This window comes from Apus apus, chromosome 11, assembly GCF_020740795.1.
Source record: "Apus apus isolate bApuApu2 chromosome 11, bApuApu2.pri.cur, whole genome shotgun sequence".
Taxonomy (NCBI): domain Eukaryota; kingdom Metazoa; phylum Chordata; class Aves; order Apodiformes; family Apodidae; genus Apus; species Apus apus.
In genome coordinates, this window is record NC_067292.1 from 17,858,628 (window position 1) to 17,880,203 (window position 21,576).

Sequence of the window (21,576 nt, forward strand, 5' to 3'; positions counted from 1 at the left end):
GAAACGTGTACATTAAAGGCATCTGAAAGATACAAATTGATACTGACTTCCTTTTAAGTGTTAGTATAATCAAGTCCTCTCAAAGGTCACTTGCATTTAGAGACATGGAGAAAATTTTGAATTGCTTCTTTTCAGTCATTTAGGAAAACACTCTGCTTATTGTGAAACTGTGCTCTACTGACATTGGTTTCTATTGAGTTAATATTACTTGAATTGAGTCATTAACACATTAAACTGGAATCAGGTCCAACACAGCTGAGATGAATATTTCCTTCTGTGCAAAGCAGCCCACAAACACAGAAGACAAAAAAAAGGAGAATTTACTTTGGTTTCCCAACAGTCTTTCCAGTTCCAAGTGTCATTGCCCTTTGCAGATCAAAGACTCCTTTGTCAACCTGAGAAATTTTAGCTGGGCTAAAATCCAAGAGTTACATGATAATACAAAGAGATGAGCAGGTCTTTTAATGAAAAAAACCTACTTGCAGAACTTCATTCCTGTTGAAAATGTTTTGTTAAAACAATTTTAACAGATCTTGCGGTAATCAAGGGGCTAAGTAGTGTCAGCTTTTATTTGGAGATTGCCAAATCAAAACCCTCTGATGCTATTCATTACAGAGCCAAGAGTCTGAAAGACAACTAGAAAGACCACAAGACACTGGAGTTTTTTATGCCACACCCTCTTATTGAGACCATTAGTTTGAGAGGCTGAATTTTTAAATGTTTGAAACAGCAACATTGCATGCAAGCTCCTCAAAGGAGGCTAAACAATCTTTGGCTTTTGCTTAGCACTTTCTTCCTGTAAATTTTTAATTGCTTAACCTACAGAGATCACTATAATTTGTGCTGTGAAAGCACAGAGAGAACAGGGACACACAGCAAAAGAGGCACGTAGGCAGCATGCAAAGAGGCTGGAAAACCCAAGGTGCTGTCTGTCCTCAGTAGAGTGCTCCCTCTTTAGCTATTTTGCTGCCTTTCTCTGGAAGCCAGCATTTAATCTGTAGCAAAAATACTTGAGCCAAAATATATTATTTACATGGTTTAAGAAAACTTATTTATGCAATGCAGCATAATCTTCTTTTGGGACTGATACTCCCACCTTTTAACTTCTCCGTTATCTGTGCATTTTAATAGAGACAAATGAACTTACTTGAAAAGTAAACTATTCTAATACTATCACTTTAAATACTTTTTAGTCTTTTGCTTTTTAAAGCTGAAAATAGCAGTGTGGTATGAGTGAAAACAGACCAGACAGGGTGGAATTTATTCTATTGTGTTCTCTCCAGGAAGTAACAACAAAAATAAATGACCTGCTGCACGTTTCCTCTTTGGACAGTGCAAGACAAAAAAACACCAAGGCTTATTCCATGTCCTGAAGTAATGTATACACCCACTTCCTCTTGGCTTTAGTACTACAGGAAAGCAGGTAGCAAAATAGCTCTATGGAAAACACTGATAAGGAAACAAACTGTGCAAGAGAAGCTGATGACCCTTTACACTGGCAGGCTTAGGGAAAAGCTGTGGTCTTTCCAGCTTATGTAGATGCCAGATCAGCCTCATAATTATGAAAAGCAACTGGCATTAAGTATATTTGCACAATGATCTCCAGAAAATATTTTTCTTTTAAAGCAAAAAACAACAGCATACCTTTGGCAGCATGTGCACTAAGTTTAGTGACTCTCTGGATTAACAGGCTATGGTTGTGCTGCCTCTTAGAAGCAACTCAACAGGATGAAGGAACAAGCAAACAGGAATCCCATTAAGTTCAAAGGGAAATGCAAACTTTCACACCTGGGAGGAATAACCCCAGGCACCAGTACACATTGGAGAGCAAGCAGCTGGTAGCAGCTCTGCAGCACAGAACCTTGGGATCCTTCACAGATAAACAGCCAAACATGAGCCAGCAATGTGCCTTGGGGGTAAAGAAGGATGACAAGCATCTTGGGCTCCATTAGGTTGAACGTTGCCAGTAGGTAAAGAGAGCTCTTCCCCAGCACTGGCAAAACCACATCCAGGGTTTTATCCCCAGCTCTGAACTTCCCAGTACAAGACAGATATGGAAATGTTGGTATGAGTCCAACACAGGGTCAGGAAGATTAGATAGTTAGGGAATTGGAGTGTCTGCCATAGAATCATAGAATGCCAGGTTGGAAAGGACCTCAAGGATCACCGGGTCCAACTTTTCTAGGTACTACTGTAGTTTATATGAGGTAGCTCAGCACCCTGTCCAGCTGAGACTTAGAACTGCCCAATGTGGGGGAATCTACCACTTCCCTTGGGAGACTATTCCAATGTTTGACTGTCCTAGTGGTGAAAATTTTAGCTCTTTTATCCAAGAAGTAAATAGGAGGAGAGGCTGAGAGAATGGACTGCTTAGCTCCAAGGTAAGGCTCAGAGGGATCTTACTGATGCATATAAACACCCACTGGGAGGAAGTAAAGATGGAACAAGACTCTTAACATTGCCCAGTAGACAAAAAGCAATAGGCAGAAACTGAAATACAGGAAAGTCCATTTAAACATAGAAAAACACTATAAAGGTGATCAAACAAAGCTGTCAAATAGTTTAAATCTTGATGTGGAAATCACTTGCTACAACCTGGTATATTTATAAGATGAGGAGCTTCTAGCAAGTCTGATTAGCTAAGTACACATTCAGGTAGGAAAATCAGTGGAAGTTAGTTAATCTCAAGAGGAGGGCGGGTCCATTTGAGGTGATTTGCTCTACATGTAGTTTTATACATGTAACATTTAAATCTAATAGCAAGAAAAATAGCAGTGTTCAAATTGCTTGCTTTTGCTCAGACTGCCCATTTCTAGAAACAAGTGAAAAGTGATACCTACAAACAACATTGTAACAAAAACAATTAAGTAAATATTCAAGGTTAATCAAACCAGGGCTTGGGTTTTTTTGGCTTGTGCTGTTGGGGTTTTTTTAGTGTCTTTTCCTTCTAGTCTTGACCCTAAAGACTATTAACATCATTTAAAATGGGGATTTCCACAGTTGGCTCTGGTTTTTGTGTGCACTTGCATCACTATCTGCTGACTTGCTTAAACAACATTAGAAAGCAGAGCATCAGAAAAATAAAACTCAAACAATGTATTAGGTACTAAATATTATGGTCATATACATTTTCAAGAATTATACTAGCATCCTGACTTTTATCTAGTCTTGTGCTTTTGCCTTTCCCACAATAGGGTATTGTCTAGAAAAAATACATACATTCTGTGCTTATTTTCTCCAGACTATAGAGTAGAATGCAGACAGCCTGGAAAGGTTCAGCTCAACTTTATAAATTTCTAAATGTCTGAGTTTCAAGTTACATATAATACCTGTTGGTTTTGATACATAATGAATAGGTAAACTGGCCCCGTAAACCCGATTTGAGTTATGTTTTGCTTCATCAGATAACTTTATGACAAAAACAACTTAGAAACTAGCTTCAGGTTTTTTTCTCTCCCCACATTGTCATGAGTAAGCTGGGGCCATAGGCCCATAGGAATTTCAATACTGCCTTTTCTTGCTTGCCTGCAGAGAGCAATTGCTTAACTTTCCTATCCTACATCTTTGAAAGAGTCAAAGATAACTGGAAGTGCATTGTTAGTCAGCTCAGGCTTAGCACAACTAGCAACTTCACTAAGCTCTTGGAACTATAGAATCTCAGTTCCTGGCCCTTTCAAAAAGGGCAGCAAGTGTCATGTTGTGATACATGTGTTATAAGGGCAAAAGATGGAAACAAGAGTGAAAGAAGCAATCAGAAAGGCTGACAACAATAGACAAAACTACAAAGTCCTGCCATTATGCATCACAGTTTATTAACAGCCATTCTAAGTATAATTGAATTTTCAGAATCCACAAACCAGAGTTCACGACCTCCATAAATTTTGGTCTGCAAGGAACACAGTCCTAAAGCCATCATAGCACATCTCAGTCTGTCCCCTTTCCATAGCATTAAATAATTTTAAAAGCTTGAACTATGCTTTAGTCAGGAAGATTTCCAAATACACTGATTTCCTAAAATCGTTGAAAAGAAGTTCAGTGAAAGAGAGAAAGAGCACACATGAAGATGAGTGTAGTGGTGCTACAGCAAGGGGAAAGTTCTTATGAGACTACTACTACTTGTCACTAGCTTCAATATACCTGAATTAAAAAAAAATATTAACCACCAAGTGCTAGCCTTCAGAAAATCATGCTATATTAGTTTCAACACCAATGCAACTACTTAGAATTCAAGTAAGTATTAAATTCTGTCCATTCCAAATGCTCTTTGTCTCACCTGACTTCACAGGAGCTTGAGTCTTCTTTTGTTTCCAGAGAAGCAGAAACAAACTGCAAGAGAACAGCTACCATAATGATTTATCAAGTATTGATGTTTCCTACATCCATTATGACATTTGTTTAACCAAAAGAAAGTTACTGTGTTGCTCCTTTTGGTTAATGCTGGTTAGGATTAGTATGAGAGAGCTGTAAGAGTGGCTCTTCTACAAAGGAAGGTGAGGAAGAACCACAGGGAACAGGCAGGAACTTTGTTCTTACCAGCAAAGGCTGCAGAACCCAAGCAAGTAGCACAGAAGAGAGCAGGCCTAGTAGTCAGTAAGCAAATCCCGAGCAAAGAGGCAAGTTGGAGGGCAACTCATCATCAGTAAGGCACCATACTACACCCAAACTCACCAACAGGGGAACTCAGAGAGGAAGCAGCCTTCAGGACCTGAGGTTAAATGCAATTGCCGGGCCAATGGGCAGACAGCACGTGGATGGAGGTCCCAGGTGATGGTGATGAGGAGAATTAGGGACTGCTGGTGCTCAAAGGGCCCTGACAGAAGACAAATTCCACCTGTCATATTCTATCTTTCCTTATAAGTAGGCCCTTTGAAAGTCCTGAGTTCATGTATTGAAGAATTTAATGTGGATTTATTAGGCCATAATGAATTTTTAATCTGTAAGTGTTCAGTAGGCTTTGGTAGGCAGGATCTGTTTCTGAATGTCTAACACTAAACTTAAAAAGAGTAATTTCATTTGTATTGTCTGCTATAATTCTACTTCCATGCCATTCTGATTAACTGTTGGCCAAAGGTACAGAATTTAATGTTGTTACCTCTAATTTTAGTGCTTGAACAGTCTTCTCCCTTCTCTATTTGGTGATACCCCCAAAATAGCATGTTTTGACAGGCTGATGAATACGTTTTGTTTCTTTTAGCACAGGGACTGTTTCACAGACACTGCATCTGTGGTATCCTTTTGTAGAGAAACCAGTCATGATTTATTTACAGGAACATAGTCAGCAAGTGGAAAGCCATGAGGGAAGTATCATGAGAAAAAAAGTTCCTGTAAATAGTTTCAAATAGGCTTCACATGAGCTAGTTTCTTCCTAAACTAGGAGTTACCACATTGCAGTCTGCTAGAGACTTCAGAAGATGAAGGCTTTGTTCTTTTGCACAGTAGGAGGTCTGGTTATTATGTAAAATCACAAAAGTCATTACTAGAATCAGGTTTGATGTGAGAATGGTGCTCAGAAAACCTGCATGTGGCTTTTTACAAAAGCTGTCTTCAGGCCTCAATGCTTGGCAGGTGGAGGATTACCCTGTTCCTGAAGCCTTCTGTGCAGTCAGACTGACCACTCACATGTGAATGAAGATCTTAAAAATTAAATTATCCTTGTCATGTGAATACACTATATTGATGATGTGACACATTAAGCATCATTTGAAAGGCTGCTGCTCCATTTTGTCTTCCAAGAAAATACTCTGCATGCTTTGAAAAATCAGTGTGTGTGCTGAACCACAAAGTTTTGTTTTGTTTTGCTTTGGTTTCACGAGGGCCACATGTGCTATTTTGAGCTTTCAAACCTGAGAATTGAAAAAATTAGCTTATTTTTAAAGACACTGAGTTCACAAGTCTGTATCCACAACAGTAACAAGTATCAAAGAACAACTATTTTTATTTTACTTTCTTGCACCACAACATAACTTAATTTTGTCCACCCACCACATTACCACTACTTCTCTCACTCATCCTTTCAGCACTAGGAAAAATGTGGTTGAGTTTTTTCCCTACTGTTTCATCAGTGGGGTTTTCTGGTAAATTTTTGCAGCCTTACTTGCAAAACTTCCACTTTCATTCTGAGAATCCAGGAGCTATCTTTAGATTCACTTTAGAGGGAGAACTGCCCCTTTCAGCATATAGTAACTTCATTGCTTTTCATTTTTATAGGTTCTTCTTGCAAGTTTAATGTCAAGATGCTTAGTGTTGCAGACATAAAGCAGAAAATAAGGAATATTACAGTTTGGAATTATAAGGTGGAAGACTGTTGGTTTGTTTGTGGAACAGTTCACGTGTTGTGAATATTGTCTGTGGGCTGGATTCTGTAGTGGCTATTTTCTCTCGATGATTTCACGAGTTTGCTTTCTCTCCTCTTTGTTTTACCTCACAGCTTGGCAGGATTGTAAACTGTGGCTGAAGCAAGGCTGATGTACATTTATAGTGCTTAGCACAAAATTGTTCTGATCATAGATCAGAGAGTTGCTGTAGCAGCACTGAACAAATAGCTATAAGGTGAAATGTTAGACATAGACAAACATCTGAGGTAGAAGGTGCTACCTGAAATGGTGGTAACAACAGTGAAGATTTGTAGGGGAATGAATGGTTTACAGCTGAGGGGTTTGAGTGTAAGTTTGCTTTGTTTCACCACACAGAGGCAGCATGGGAACACACAGCTTTGCTCCACAACAGCTGTAACTTTTCTGGACTGAGCAGTGTAGTGTAATGCTGGACTGTTGCAGGGGCCAGGCTCAAATCACTCCTGTATGCAGTATAGGGACAGGTCCTGGTCCCCTGGAGGACTTGATGCTTCTGCCATTGTTTTTTGGGTGTGAGCAGCCAAGTCACCCAGCGGCTTGTGCCTCAGTTTCTCTCCCAGCACAATTAACAGGAATATTTTTTATGAGAGTAGTTCAAGGTTCATTTAATACTAATACATTTTTTGATAACCAATGAAAGCATTAAAGTGCAGTGGTATGTTATTGCCAGTTGCTTGAAAAATAATCTTCTGTGGTTTGAAGCCCTCCTTACTGTATGAAGAGGGAGTGCTTTTACCTTTACCTTTCAAAAAACCTGCTGTTTTTACTGATTTGAAAGAGTAGCAAGAGCAGGTTTGCTTTAGTAGAACAAATATGAAATTGCATCATCCATGCAGCAGAGGTCACTGCTGCATCGTTTGGACAAATGTTGCTACGAGACCTGATGAAAAGGTTTTCTAATTCACGATAAATACTGGGATTTCAATGAAATAAACGTTTTCCTGAAATTTTCGTCTCATAAAAACAGACAAGAAGCTCCAGATGACCTATATATACACAGCAGTTGTACTCCTGGGATTCTGCAGCTACTTGAAAAGCTTGGTCTTGACAGTTTCACAGGCTGATAGGAAACTCAGATGTAACACAGGCAGCTATTTTTGCATCATGTCTTTCACTCTTAACACCCACAGAATTGGCAAGAAGCAGTTTTACACAGAAGTCAACCCAAGTTTGTGTCTCATTGGAAACGGGACACCCAAAAGGCTCAGGCTCCAAGTTGCATGGTGGGTATCCTCCCCCATGGGTTGGTGGTGTGCCCATAGCTGGTCCTCCCAAGCTGTGCAGGGCAGAGTCCTGAGGCTGCTTGGCCTGCTAAGGGATCATAGGAGTCATGCACATACCTAGTGCTTGTTTCTGAAGCTTTTCCAGTCACAGTGTTGAGGTGAGTCCACTTGGCAGGTTTGTTTTGGAGATGCTGATTTGGAGCACATCTAGAAGTCTACCATGGAGGTGAACAGTTTGGAGGGGAAAGAGCCCCAGTCTGGAGTACTGGACTGGGACTGTAGGCAGGAATTTGGGCAGAGCTATCTTGGATTTGATGAAAATTCATCATACTTCAGCTACTTCTGTTATTTTAGATTTGATACATTAGCATCTTCAGATGTAGCTAAACTGTATCTGCTACAGAAAAAACTACATTTTCTGCAGAGAAAATATTAGGCCTAAAATGGTTGTGCAAAATAACAAATATAACCTGAAAGACCATCAGTCTTACTTTCCAGTGTTTCAGGCAAGTACCACAAGTGGGGCCTTTTCACATGCAAAATATTTGCCCTATCCTGTTTATAAATGCACAACAACAGTAAAATGGGACAAGTGAAGCAGATCAGGACAAACTGGTGATATTCCTTTGATCAATGTAAAAATATTAAATAAAAACTATTCACACAGTATTTTACCTTTTGAATCAAACTATTCTGAAGATTGAAGTTACTTACTATAGTGCAAAAAAGACCTCTTTCTCAATGTACACATTAAGTGTCAAATGAGTTAATAAAGAGCATCTTATGTGCCATGAATTTGCAGTTCAGTTACTCCTTACTCATTATGCCTTAATAATACTTATTGGTGTAAGAATACTTTTCACACCACTGATCACCTTACAGATCCCTGCAACGTTTCAGCACCATTTGAAGTGAGGTGGCATAGAAGCATCTTAGATGTGGTGTCAGATCTCGTGAAGTTGACTCAGTAGCATCACCTGAAAGTTTTTCAGGGTGCTTGTCAAGTAGAGAAGTAGTTCAACCCAGTGTTTTACCCTGTGCAGACTATTGAACTTGGAAGAAAGATGAAGAAATGTGATATTCTACCAGGCCTTTGTTTTTCCTTCCTTAAGCAGAAATATTCATTAGTAACTTTAAATTCAGCTCTGTAAATTAGTATTTGTATGCAATCCTAAAAAAATGTGAGCCCATTGTGCTTCAGTAATTTTTGGAGTGTTATCAGGGGTTATTTATCAATTTATTAATGGCTTTAGAGAGTGTTTGGAAATGTGCTGAGCTTCTTCAACAGAAAAGTGTAATGAAGGCCTTTGTCCATTAAAAGGAGCAATAATTAAGCACAGCACCAGATCTCTCTGTTCCTAGGCATAATCCTGTAAGAATGGTGATTAAGGGATAAGGGAAGAAAAAGAACAGAGACCCAGCAATTATGATTTTAAAAATGTTAAAGACTAGATTGAGGTCAGTCAGGATACCCAGACCTAGGGCAGACAGAGAAGAAGTAGTGCATGTTCCCAATGTTCTGAAGAAGCCTGCCAAAAACATAGCATAGGTGCAAGGAAGAAGTTTTGTTGCCCTCCTTTGTTCCCAGAGAGCAATTCAAAAAGGATTTAAAACCACAATTTGAGTTATAGGAGACATAAGGGGACATTTCAGCCTTGCTGAAATTAAAGGGGTTGTATAGAAAAAGGGTTTCACCTCTGCCAAACAACTAGCAGGGGCAGTGTCCAAACCATCTCTGAACAGTATTTACACAGAGATTATTTCCAATCACAACTGAGCCAGGTCAGTACTAAGTACATTTCTGGGCTTGATTACGGAGTGCTGTACGTTCTGGCTCCAATCTAGTGGATTATTGGAGTGTGTCCTTAATCTGCCTATGGAAGGCTGTAGAATTCAGGAGGTGCATTGCGAGATCAAGACCTGAGCTCCTGAGACTAAACAATACCAAAGCTACCATGGGCCATGCTCAGTCCACCAAGCAAGCTTCCTCTGACCGATTAGATTAACCACTGCTTTACATCTTTGGGCTATAATTGTCCACCAGGAACTCCTGGATTATTGGAGCTTTAGCTCTTCTTTACTAGAGAAGTCACAAGCTCTCTCTTCTCTTTGTATCTAACAGTTTCTGGCTGTTTGGTGTTGTGAGTCCTCAGGCTTTCTGAAAAACCAGTCCAAGCTATTTTATCAAACTGGCACAGAGAAAAGTATATGTACCAGTTGCAGGTCTGCAGTGGATACGGAGCATAAACCTCTGGTCATTGTGGATCCCACTGAATTCAGTGCTAGCTGAACATTTTTAAAGCAGGACTGAATATTTCCATCATCACTTTATACATGGAGCTTGTGTAACTTTCCTGGAATTTTACTAGATTTTATATAGCAGATTTTTACATATTAGGGTCGCACATCAGTGTTGGCATGAGAGAAGAATTCCTACAGTTAATAAATAAAACCAAACTGTCCCAGGAAACATTAACATGAGCACTCCAGAGTGGTTTTGGCACTTGTCCCTGGCATTAGAAGTCCTTTATATAAAGTCCATTATAGTCTGTTCCTAATTATTTAAGAAACCACCTAATACTAGCAGGCAAATGCTGTGGAGTCCTTCATATAACTATGAAAGTTATGAAAGCCATTAGCAGCACAGGCTGGAGAGCAGCAGTAACAGCTTGAGATTCAGTCAAGAATAGGAGTAAGTGCAAAAACCTGTTGGTGTTTTCAAGTGAATGTCACCAGAGATGTGCTGCAGTCATGGTTTCACTTAGCCAGGAATGTCTGGGCCAGATGAAGTGTTGAGCTGTCTGTGATACTGCCAGGGCAAAGCAATGGAGATGAGAAGCATCCAAGGGACTTACATGCCTTCAGAAACTTTACTCAGAAGCTGTTGTATGTAGGAAAGACTTGAGCTATAAAAGATGATTAGTGATTTAACAAAAAACAAACAACAAAACAAAACACAACACAAACCCAAAGCAAACATCAAAGCATTGCTTTTGTGTTTCAGTTAGTGCTTAAGCAAAGCAAAAAATGTGAGCTATTTCCTGAGCCGATAGTTGTTCTTGCCAAAGTCTACAATGAGCACTCAGTCGAGAGTGGTACTTCATCCTCATGATCCCTGACCATGCTGAAACACAGTTTTGAAACTTCCTGCTCCTTTGATTTCAGTGATTTCGTGCTTCTAATCATTTCCCTTGGTGTATCTTAGCTTTTCCATCTCTTCTCTCCAGTGTTGTATGTGCAGGAGGCTCAAATGCTTCTTTTCTGCCACATTTTCTGCAATGATTCATTTGCTAAATTATCCACCATCACTTCATGAGTACTAAGAAATCTACCTTTTATTTCTGTCTTCTATCCAGAAGAAACACTTGGCTAAAGTCTATACCTGTATACATTTTATGTATTTGACAAATATAATAGCTAAGTTTTCATCAAGACTCATCCCCCAACTGAATTCTTAGTCTGAGTGTTTCCTTCCTTTTCCCCAACAAAAGAAGTCCTGGCAAATGAGATATTTATGGGAGGGTATTTCTTTTAAAGTCTTCCCAGCCTGCTTGAGAACCCTTAGTTCTGTAACATTGGATGGATACTGGGAATGTGCTTTAACACTGACAAAAAATACCAACACCAAAACCATACAAAAACTGTGACGTTTTTCTGTTAACATCCAGTCTGATAGCTTCCTATTCAGCAGATGCTACTGATGTTGAAGGTGATGGCAAGGAACTGTTTTGTGTTCTGTAATGAAGATTCATAATTCATATAAAGAATTGAAGATTTACTGAAGCCTCTGTGAGACTTCTGTACCTATCTGCAATTTTGAAAGTGATCACAAGGGTGAGATGGTGGCTCCTCTGTAGGGAGTCACTAGCATCCTGATGCCAGTGTCACCAGTGTAAAGGACAATACCTTGACTGCCAGTCTGAGAAGTTCAGAGAAGCAGGTCTGGTACTGAAGTAGCAATATAGTCAAAGAGCAAAGTCAGAAAATACCTGTTGCACATTAGTTGATGAAAAAACTTGCACAAATAAGATTTTGCTTTTGTAAATGGAAGTCGTATGTTCAGCAATGTGAGGGGCTAAAAGAAGGTGAGTGCAGCATTAGCTGAGAGAGCAGGAGCAGGGTGCCCGAAGGATTTGTAAACAGGGGATTTGTTATTCAGACTGTTCCAAGGACCCGTGGTTTTGGAATTCCTTGTAACAAGAAAACCAAGTTATATTTCTGGGTGGTTTTTTGGGTTGTTGGGTTTTTGTTGTTGTTGTTTTTCCCCCTGCCTCCAGTCATCTCGTGCTGTCTTGGGTAGGCAGACTGAAGTTACCTTTTTCAGTATCTAACTTTTATACAGGAAGGTTTTTTCTCTACATTTCCTTCTTCCACGTGACTGCTTTCTTATAAGTATGTTTTCAGCTTAACTCTGCAGCACTTTTATCTGGACACTGATCTTAGAGAATAAGAAAGACATTTGACCATTATTTAGCAAAGCACACTAATCTGGGTGCATTTCAGCTTCCAGTACAGTAAATATTTATTTGACAGTAAATAAAATTCCTAAGTAAATGAATCCTTACAGGGAAGAGGATGGAGAAGGAAAGTGGATCCAATCTGAGCTGAGACAACAATGTCAAAGTTATTGAAATATTTGCGTGTTGCTGGAAAACAGCTTCTTCATCTTAGGGATTTTATTTCTCAAAATATCTTTGCATGCTCCACTCTCACTTAGAATTAATATACAAAATTCATCTCTAAAAAAAATCCATTATTTTACCAGTTGCTAAAAAGTACAAATACATCTCCATATAGTACTGTGCTCAAGGTAGCAGACTAGAAGTTAAAGAAGCTGGCTGCCAATTTCCCCAAAACAAAAGGCAGAAATGGTTTTGAAGCTACTTTGTGAAGAAAAGTCTCTGAAACTTACTTGAACCCAGAACATACATGGCCATTCTCAGGCTAGATTCTTTTCCATTTCTATTAAAACATGTGCTTGGCAGCAGTACTGTCCTATGAATCATGATTGAAAACAACAATGGAAAGAACTAACCTACTTGAAGCCCTCTCTGCCTGTAACCCTGGCATTGGGATGATAGAGAGAAACTTTTTTTCACTAAGAAACCTTTTTGTCTATCAATAAATTATTTGGACTCTCTAGGAATATGAACTTTCTTATTCTCTTCCATTTACTTTTTTAAAGTAAGCAGAGATCTTAGCTCTCTGGGAATGTTCTGGTGGACCTGGAGGAGTATTCTCCTGGTGGGTACATTGTGCATTTGAGAGCAGAGAATTATGAATCAGCATTACACTGTGTGTCTTCACAAACAGTCAAAGTTTTTACTCTGACAGCTTACAGATGCAGGATATAAACTCAGTACTGAAACAGGAGCTAAGTAAGGTTGGGTAAAGGTCATATATGTTGAAAGATTTTTTCAGTCAAAAAGGTTTTGCTTTATTTTTTTCAAGTTGATTAAATTCAAGGCAAATAATACCCCGATTAATCTCACGTTGTTAGATATGGAAGTGAACAATGAGTTTGGAAGAAGACACCTCCACACCAAACTGAAGTAGGAAACATTTCCTAACAATGGATTTATAGCCTATTTAAGGCTTCAGAAGAGCAAAAGATAGTTTACATGGACGGGAAATTCCCAGAAAGAACAGAAATTCATCTGAGACATATTGAAACCTTTGGGTTTCAGAGGCAATGCCTGTGAAACTGGCCCAGGACTCCAGGCTGTGCAAGCTGCTGTCCACAGTTTGCTTCCCATGGGCAGGGGTGGCTGCTGCCACCCCTAATTTTTGCAGCCTGTGTATTTCAGCTGGAAAAAAGGGGATTATTGGAGGTGCCAGTGGGATGAAGGAGCCTTCGGAATGGTGCCGGAAGAGGTGTAGAAGGTCAGACAAGGTGATAGGGAACAGCTCATCCTCACATGAGGCTTGAGGCATTTTCTCTCTCTTGAGAATAATTAAGATCTTCTTAGCATTTGGTAGCCTGGTCATGTGCTCTCTGCAGCTGCTTTGCCTAGAGGACATACCAGTGAGAAGCTCGTGGGAATTTCATTTTGTAGGTTTTATTACAGGAAGCTACACAGCTAAATTCAGTCTCCTCTTGCCCATTGTGATAAAATGTTCTGCCATGCCAAATGGCTAGTTTTCTGCTTTTTTATGAGGAGAGTGATGTGATGAGAATGATAACCTGCTCCTGGGATGGAGGTACCTGTCTTAGCTGTACCCAGAATCCAGATTTCAGAACTGCCAGTGTCAAGTTTATGTTTTAATGTTTTTAAACCCAAAATAACAGAGATTACAGTGGACAGAGCACTGGCAAGAAAGCAGAAAAGACTGAACAGAGATACTATTTCATGCAGAAGAAAACTGGCTTTATCTTAGAGTGACATGGGATGAACACAGGATAAACTGATCTTTATACATACTGCCATAGACAGTGTTTTCCACTACATCCAGAGCTCTTCTGGAGACAGTTCAAGGTGTCTGAGCTGAATAAACTGTTAAAAATAACAAGTTGTTCCTGAGCCCACCTCCAGCATGCTCTAGGCTCTGCTGTCCTTTTATAACTCCTGTTACTCCTGGGAAACATGTTGTCTGCATTACTTTCAAGGGAAAACAATCAGCACTTAATTCCACACTGTTGATACCCACATATTTTTTTAATTTCATGCTAGGAAATTTTCAAGGACTGTTCCCCAAGAGGATCTTACACAACTTATCTTCTTTCTACCATTTGTCCTTTTAGCTTCACTTAGTATAGTAAGGCATGATTCAGGCTATTGAAGTGAATGCAAAGACTTGCTGATTTCACCAGCCCTTCAGCTGGGCCTGAGAACCCAACTGACATTTCAATGTAGTCATTTACTAATCATGTGTGTGTATATAAAAATATATATATGCATATATAATAACTACCAAAAGCTTAGGGAGAACACTATTGCATATGAGCCATTCAGATTAATAAGCATGGAGTTGGGAATCACCTATTGATCCATACAGCAAGCAGCAAGAGGAGGAAAAGTCAGCCATGTTTTTCTGAATGTGCTTGGTTTTGGAACAGACAGATGAGTTTTAGAGTATTAGGGTACCTTACTGACATGATTTCTTTCTTTGCCTCCCTGGACAGATTAACAGGAGACTTGATGTGGCTTATTTTTATAATTGTGAGAACATGGAGACAGGTTTTAATGGCCCTGAGCAGCCTCACCTGGGATCTCCATACCACACCCCACTACCCGTGGGCCCAGGAGGCTATTTAAGCTCAGTCCTGGGCTTTTAGTCTCTGCCTGAGCTCAGGGTGTGCAAGTCTCTGTGCCTTGTAGTGGTTCTGGTTGCTCCTGGGCTGTGAACCAACTTTTCAATCTTGTCGCTATTTACCTGTTTGACAATTACTGGCTTGTATTTGACTGGTTATCCTCTCTGGAGCTTACTTGCATGTTGAATTTTTCCCTTGACCTTGGACCTGCCTTGTTACCATGAGACTTTCTTCTGATCTGGGCTCTCAGCTGCTCCTGGCTGTCCTCCGTGGATCTAGTCATGGGAGCCTTCAGACAAAGTTTCAAAGCTGTTTTTCCAGGTAACTACTGATTTTCATTAACTACCTTGATTTTTTACTTAATCATCTTGGAAGCAGTGAAATGTTAATGGTGAGATGAAAAGCAGAGGAAGAACCTAGCTTGTGCTAGTGACTAATATGGTGGTTGGAGCTACAAGGTTAAATGGATTGGTCTTTACTGGCCTGGAGAGCATACTACCAGTTTTTCTGTTTAAATAGGAGTTTGTTCCTGGGTTTAACTGACTGTCACAACACACAGTGTGTTGGTGCAACTGAGGGCAGAGAGCAGGTAAGGTGAAAAACCACTGACAAGGAGGGTTCAACAAAAAGGATGACTTATCTGTTTCTGTTGCTGGTGTTGTATTACACAAAGCATGTCCTGAGAGTCCTTAATTACAGCATGACTTTGGGGCCACAAACAGTTTCTAGAAGTCATTTTTGTGTTGAGATTTTTAGGTTGTTCAAAGTTGAGTATGAACTTCAGAAATAAGATTAAATTCACTGAATGAGCACAAGGGGCTTGTTAAGATTCCTTCTCTCTGCCAAGGCTTCTTCAATTTACCTGCAATGCTGACTCTATTTTTAAATATAGGCAGTAATTAAAAGCAAATTACTTGAGTATTTCTTTAATTGGTTTTTGATAGGATTACAGTACAAGATCAGATATGAGTTAAATATTTCTTGAACCTCATCTGGAATTGTATAGTAGTGATAGATATAACCTGTGACAGCTTAATTGGGTCTGCATCTTCTGCTGAATGTTCTCTATAAATGTATTTTGATTTCAGATCACTGTCTAGTGGTGGGCATCTTGCATAGGTAAGTGTTCCCTGTAGAGCTGCGAGGTGGGAACTCACAAGAGCTGAAATCAAGCCTTAGGTAACTGTGTTTGACTTGCAATAACATCTAGTTGTCACTGCACTAAATGTTGTGAGACAAACCTGTTCCTTACTATGTTAACACTTCAGTTAATATTTCAAGCCTTTCTAAGCAGCCATTGTGAGTAAAGTTTGTACTTTCTTGGTGTTATCTTTCTGGTGGAAAGCTGTGAAGTGTTAGCAGCTTGAGGCTCTTGCCTGTGCTTTTGACTAAGAATGCTTAATGACAGGCACTTAAGTTTGCTTTTAAGTAATTAAATTTTATTTTTACTTTAGTGGTTCTCAAAGTACACATCTAAATCAGTAATATCTGCCAGAGTCTAGTCTCTAAAATTAGGGCTTGGAGATTTTAAATCACCTAGTTGGGAATGTACTGGTCTTTATGCACTTGCTAATGATGCAAAAAAAGCATTTCTGGTAGCTGAGAAATGAAAGATGGAGTTAATACAAAGATGCTATAATGTAAAATACACTGATCTTTGTAGTAGTGCCTTAGTATATATAATAAACTGATTGGGTATCTTCAGAGTGGTGTGTGTATGTGTATATATTTGAAAATCAGAACAGTATGTCTTACTACTGTGCATAATCAATATTACCTAAAAATGAACACTTCTGATATTGGACTGAAATGTCAAGGTTTCTATAAGCTCAGTCTTGCAGCACAGGAAAGTAGGTGTGGTAAGTAAAATGGAAAATTATTTTCCTGGTACATTGTCTTCTTTGCGTAATAGCTTTTAAACTGCAAATTTAATTGCTAATGTCTTCTTGAGATGTGAGTAGTTAAAAGGTTTTCTCCTCCTTATCTTAAAGTACATTTTATTAAATATATGAAAGCCTAAGCTTAGATAACATTGCAGCTGTTCAATGTCTGCTAGTATCTGTAAGCTGTGTAATAATTTGTCTAGTGTATCTTTTCTTCTACCTTTTTCAGGAGCAGCTGTGTTCATTCAATGCTGCCAGTGGGCAGAGGCACAATGTGCTGTTTTAAAGAATTTGTTGGTGTTTTCTTGCCTCTTTTTATGGAGAAGAAAATACTTGGTCTTAAAATACACATTTATTCTTCTTGGAGTTCCATGAGGCAGACTATCCTAGCTTTTCATAACTTATGCTGTATGGACTGGAGTTGAGTGTATTATTCACCTTGTTGTGGAGCCAGAATCCACCTTGTTACTCTCTTGGGAATGTGATATTAGGATGGGATTTGTTTTGCCCATTGTAACTTAAGTGATATTATTTCCAAAGCAGTGTCCTATATGGTGCCTTTCACCTAGAAAGTACCTTGTACCTGTCTAGAACCCCTTTTCCTCTCTCTTCATGCCAATTATTGTGTGTTTAGCTCTGCTGGCTGCATTGGGATGGTTTCTGATTGGGCTGGGCTGAGTAGGCTGTCTTCACAGTATTTGTGTATCTCTAATGCAAATAATGCTGGACTGAGAGCCAGCAGCTAGTTGAATGTTACTGTTTTTCTAATTCCTCAGGCTGTACAGAAAACCTTGAATTTTACTATAATACCATAGCTGAAATTCTAATGTAACTGAATTTAAAATATCTTCTGTTTTGTTATTTGTTTGTTGTTTTTTTCCAGTTACTAATGTTGCTCAGTAGTTCAGACTGACCTTCCACCAGATGGCACTTCAAGTACCCTGATGGCATCTGTTCAGTACTAAGATACAGGCAAGCATCCTGCATTACATATCTCAATTTGTGATATGCTGCCTTTGATTTTTCAGTGTCTTAGCACTGGAATCAGAATTGGCACTTGCACCCTGAGGTAGTCACATCCAGTAATCTCATTCAGACTATCCTGTTATGCTTTTATGCTTGTTAAACTGTTTTCCTTGGAGATCTCTATCTAAACATGGTTTGATCAGTCTGTGGAGAAGCTGTATGAGATAAAAGCTTTAGGAGGTATGGCTGCAGTCCACTTCATACAGATACATGGCCAGAAGCTTTCTGGGGGTGTCAGCTGGAGTTCACAAGGACCATGCTGGGTTTAGAGATATGACAAGGAAACACCCCAGGAAGAGAGGCAGCTTTTAATGGAGAGTCATGTATCTAAGTGATTCAATACAAATGTAACTGTACATAACTTTAAAAGCCCTCAAGAACCATGAAAATGCAATACTGGAATATGTTCAGTTTCAACTGTGGTGTTGATAGACCAAGTGCTGGGATTCTTGGATTACTAATCCAGAGTCATGAAAAGTATACTTACATATTTGGAAAAGGTCTCTAATTATGTGGTAAGAAAATCAGATGTTCATAATTTTAAGTCTGTAGAAATTATCTATTTAAACTGTTTCTTTTAGGTTTTAAAGCTGTAAAAGGAGTGGTGATCTAATTTTTGTCAATGCTGTACAAACATGCTTTGAAAGATATTCCCTGTCCATGCAATATAAACTGCAATTAGATGATAGGAAGTTCAGAGAGCTCAAGTGACTTCTCAAAGGTCCCTGTGGTCTGGAAATAGCATTAATATCTGGTTTATTTTTGTCTGTCAGATAGTGCTTTTCTAAACTAGAAATACAAACTTTTGGTTTCAGGCTTTCTGTAGAAAGATCTGGAAATAACACTTTTCATGCTAGAGTGGTCATGTCAAGACACAGGACTTCTAAATCTTTCTATCTATTGCTATTAAAAATCATATTCTGAGTTTAAATGAACACTTACTCTCTGGGCATAGCTGAAAAGTGGTCTAAGGCTTAGGACAGAAGTGAAGCCCCTTCTGCTACTGCAAGGCAACTGTGTTACTGTCATAACTTCCAACAATTTGAGTGTTGATCAGTGAGTGGGGAGTGTGCAGAGGGCTGTAGCAAGCTGGGTGACTGAGCTCATCCTTGACAAGGATCAAAACCTTTTTATCCCTCATAGGACTCATTACTTACTGTTCATCTCCCTGGTGATGCACAGGTTGATAAGAAATCATCTCTCTGGGCAGACCAAGGTGCCAGTGCTTTCTGCTCTAGGATAGTTCAGCTTCTGGCTTCTCTGGGTAGGAGCCTTTATCTTTCACAGCATCTCAGATGTGTTCAGATCGGACACTTCCAGTTCAGCAAAACACTGGAACCCTTTCCAGTTTTGAGTTCTCAGATCTGCATCTTTTGTTCTTTGATTATATAGTAGAATTGAACTTAGAAGTGAGAGGAATGTGACTGCAAAACTGTGGGTGCTGTTGCCTTGCTTGAGTTCAGTGCTGCTTCCAGCTGAGCTTCATATGTGAATTGTCTTGAGCAAATATTTTTCTGCCAACTGAATTGTAGGAAATATCTTATTGCTAATCACCTGTGATGAGGAGGAGACTTTCATTTCCCCATTCCATGTTTGGTCACTCTGTTTGAGATGCAGGTAAAATCAAGTTTATAACAAAAAAGTTGTGTCTGAAAAGTGTTATTTGTGAGATATAATAGAACATTCTGAATGGGGCAATTAGAATAAAAGTAAAGGTTAAGGGAACTTGCTGGCAGACATTTAGTAAGATGAGTTAGGGAGGACAAGTTAAAAAATTATTGGTATGGGTGAGGGCAGTGTCCTGGCTTTGTCAGGATGAATAAAACCCTGGAGCTGAAAGGTCAAAAATGTACCTGTCAGTCTCAAACTGGCACTTCAGGAGTTGCCTGCCTGGCTTTTGTAAGGGGCTAAAAATGTGCAGATGTTTGGCTGGAGAAACTAGAACCCTTCTGTGCTGCGCTCAGCAGCAGTCAGGGAATTGAAAGAGCAGCTGAAGATGTTTTGAAAGCAAGTAAGGGGTCTTTGAACTCCTGTTTTCACAAATTGAAGCAGCATGTGATGGACTGCAACAGATTTGTGTTTAGATCAACTCTGATTTATTTTTGTGAGCTGCTGGGGAAGAAGAGACTTGCAGATATGATTAAAAAAGCTGCTACCATAAATACAACTGCAAGCAGGTTTAAGTTTCCATAATCTATTATTGTATTTATTAACCCAGTGTTTTGCATAAACATTTAATATTATTGCATCATGTGTGACAGGGTGTCTACTGTGTGAGTAACAATTCACCTTCTTTCAGTTCTCTTGTCTGGATAAATGGCTGTGGCAGAGGTTGCCTCAGACTGGTTAGGAGCACATTCCAAAACTGGAGCAGGACTGGCAGCCCACAGAGCCATAGGCTATGTTTTTTCAAGTGGTCAGTGTTACTGTGTTTTATCTCTGTGCTTGGACTGGAAAGCATGCTTCTGGGCTTTTCTTTGATAGATGGAGGGAGAGTGGTCCAGCTCTAAGACTTATCCTCACTTGTTTAATATAGACTTTCCTTTTTCCATGCTTAGAAATGCAAGTATGTTTTCAAAGAAAAGGCCAAGCACTACAAGAAAAGGAGCAATATGGTCCTAGTTTGATTAACCTTCTCTTTGCCAGGTTTCTTCCTAAGACTGAGATTGCTGCCTTAATGTATAGAAAAGCATTGTACCTTTTCCTATATTACAAAACCATAATCTATTAATTATATAGGAAAGCTATTCCAAATGCTTACCTTTGCTTCAACAGGCCTTTCTGTTTAATGTGGTGTGATTTGGCTCAGACTCCTCTTAAACAGAACACCCAGGATGTTTCAAAAGTAAGTTTTCAGGAATGTTGACAGGCACCATCCCCCCCTCAACAGCCTCATTCTTGTTAATGTTTTAAATGAGGAGATTGAATGGGTAATTAACATATATGAGCTGCATTTACAAGCTGAGAAAATGTTTATTGTTTATCCTTTAAAGACTGGCTGCCTTGCTCAACACTAAACTGAGGAAAAACAGGAGAGGAAAATTATCCTATTTTTTTATGAAAAATGTGCTTCTGAAAATAAGGAACTAACTGGCTAAGGTCATATGCAATCCTGGCAGCTACCTTGGGGCGTCTCAGCTTACAAATTCCCTTTAATCCATCACGGATACTCAGTCAGGAAGAACTCCTTCATGATAGCTGATACTAGGCTGTTAAAATGAAACTCTATAAACTTGAAATTCAGGCTTGTTTTCATGTATTGCTCAGACAGTGTTTGTGTTGGAGTTCTTTCAAAACAGCTTTGTTTAGGAGTTTATACAAACAAATCAGCAAGGTTTTAGGTTTGAGTTAGAGGGATGCAGGGGACCTGCTGGCCTCCCAGCAGGTGATTTCCTCAGCAGTCAAGGCATCTCTGCAGATGTGGGCTAGTGTTATTCCATTGCAAAACACTCATCTCTCTTTCAGTTTTTAGAGTGATTCTGTGGTGAGCAACGTCCTGAGGAATAGGATGTCTTGTGTGATACCTCTCTCCACTGGTGGAAGCTGGTTGCTGCTGTAACTAGCAAGTTTCCTCCAAGGGATTGTTGCATCTAATCAGCAGGAGATAGGTTTATTCCCCTTGAGGCTCTCTTTCTCCCTGTACCAGCTCTAACTAGTGAACCTGCCTTCCTGTGCTAGGTACATTCTTTTGATGCACCAAACGCTCCTTCAGCAGGCTGCTGAAATACTTGCTCTGCTCCAGTGAGTATGTCAGTATTATCCCTGAAGTAATATTGGGCAACTGATTTCCAAAGACTTTGGCAGAATCTTTTGGTATGGAATTCTGCCTGACTCGATTG